Source organism: Eucalyptus grandis, chromosome 8, assembly GCF_016545825.1.
Source record: "Eucalyptus grandis isolate ANBG69807.140 chromosome 8, ASM1654582v1, whole genome shotgun sequence".
Taxonomy (NCBI): Eukaryota; Viridiplantae; Streptophyta; class Magnoliopsida; order Myrtales; family Myrtaceae; genus Eucalyptus; species Eucalyptus grandis.
In genome coordinates, this window is record NC_052619.1 from 67,750,089 (window position 1) to 67,752,428 (window position 2,340).

Here is a 2,340-nt window from a genome sequence, read left to right on the forward strand (position 1 = left end):
AAGACACCCTCTCTTTTAAAACAAACAGGCCCACAAGCCCAAAAGGTCACCCCTCTTTTAAAACAAATAGGCCCACAAGCCTAAAAGCCCACAAACCTAAAGACCCATAAGCCCACATGCAAAAATAACCCAAACCACGACCCAAGTATGCCCGGCTCAATACACCAAAAACCCTACTCGGTGACTCGACAGCCCGGCTCGCACAAGGCAGTTTTATGCTTGAAACCCTAGGTTTCGGCGAGGAGCAGCGACGCGGTGCTGCAGAAGTCGGGTCACGGCGCCAAGCAAAGGCGGTCAAGGTGCGGTGGCCCGGGAATTCTTAGTATCGAGTGGCGAGACGATGGCAGCGGCAGTGGCGTCGCGGGCTGGGCAAGGGGCTGCTGCCAGGCTTCGAGCTCACATGGCGGCTCGGATTACAGCGTCGCGGAGGGTGCTCATACGAGGGTCATTCGAAGCTTCAGGCTGCGCGAGCCGGGCGTAGCGGTGGTGGCGCGGGTGCTTGTGTATGAGCGGCTCCGCCGCAAAGCTGGCGCACGGCGAATGCTTGAGCGGCCGCGGGACGGCTTCGCCTCTCTCTCTCTTCTTTCTCTCTCTCTCTCTCTCTCTCTCTCTCTCTCTCTCTCTATTTATGGGCTGCTCTACCAGCTCTCTCTCTCAAGCCATTGTTGGCGCGGTGGTGGGTGCGGCCGCAGTGTGCCGGTGATGGTCGCTGCGCGTCGCCGACGGAGCCGGTATATGCATTCTTGTGGTAGCTTGGATTGCAAGTGAGGTGGGCGGGCGACAGCACGGGCTGTAGCTTAGGTGGCTCGGTTAGTGCCGAGGTGAGGCGGTGAGGAGGGCAGCGGGCAGCGTCGAGCGGGCCACCGCCCTCCTCCCTCTGCTTCTTCGAATATGGATTACTGGGACAACGGCGCAACGGCGCGATAGAGGCGCTCCTCGGTGACAGTGGTGGCGGCCCCCAACTCCTTTTTCACTCTCGCTCTCTGCTGGAACTCTCTCCCCCTATTTCCTCCCGCCGTCTCCTCTTCGAACCCCGCTCTCTCTCGTCTCTCTTCTCTCCGCTTTTGTTACATTGTCGCTTTCTTCTTTTTTCTTTTTCTCGACATTTGCTGCTTTTCCTTTTTTTTGGTGCAGGCTCCGCACGTGAAGACACCAGGAAGAAGACAGAGTGGGGATGTGGCTAGACCAAAGGGAGATGGCGTGGCCACTCGGGGAAAGAGAGGTGGGCGACGGGCCGGGCCAAAGCCAGATCTCGGCTCCGACCCCGACTCCTAGGCGTTTTTTTTTTTTTTTTTTTTTTCTTTTTCTCTTTTCTCTTGTTTTTTTCCTATTTTTGTTTTTTTTTTTTTTTTTTGTTTTAAAATGACTAATTCCTAATTCCACACAATTAAATCCTAAATGAAAATGGGAAAATTTAGGTGTCAACAGTCATTTGACAAGATCGTTTCACCATCTTGTGAACAATAGGGTTCACTATTCTAAGTGTATCTTCCACTATTGAGTTCATATCCTTCTCGACTTGAGAAGGTTAGCACAACCAAATGAAGGGCCATCATCACACTTTTTTCATTTCCATTCAACTAGCTTAATTAAAATTTAATTGTCGTCGCGACCTCTTTTTTCCGGCGCCCGCGATCGTGCATGTGGCCTAAGGAGGCTAATGGCTCGGCTGAAATTGTCGCCCGGACTCTCCCAAGTCCACCAATTCACGACTTAATGGTTCAAGTTTTTAACCCAAATCAATTTTTAAAATGGAGTCGCCACTAATTGATTTGGGGTGGGTTGATTAGAAACCCAAGTGAAGTATTGGGAGAAATACTCACTCTTGCGCAAACCAGAGAAATTAGGATTGGGGACTTGATTACACTAGTTAATCACTAATGCCCTTTCGGGTACCTAATCTTTGTTTAAACCTTGAGGTTTTTTGGATGTTCGTGGGATTTTCCATGCATTTTGGGAGGAAAAATATTTTTGAGTCTTTTCTAATTTTTGGACATAAAAAGGGATTTTTCGTATTTTTTGAAAAATACAAGTATTTTTGGCTTTTATGAATTTTTTGGCTTTTTTTCATGAATTTTGGCTTTTTTGTTGAATTTTTGGCATTTTTTGGAAAATATGGAATATTTTTGATATTTTTTTTTTTTTGGAAAATAAAATTTTTATTAATATTTTTTCAAAATATTTTTGGAAAATAAATTATTTTTGATTTCTCTCGATTTTTTTAGAAAATAAAATATTTTTCAACATTTTTAAATATTTTTCGATTTTCTGAAATTAAAACATTTTTGATTTTTTTAAATAAATTATTTATTAGAATATTAGTTTATATTAAAATAATAA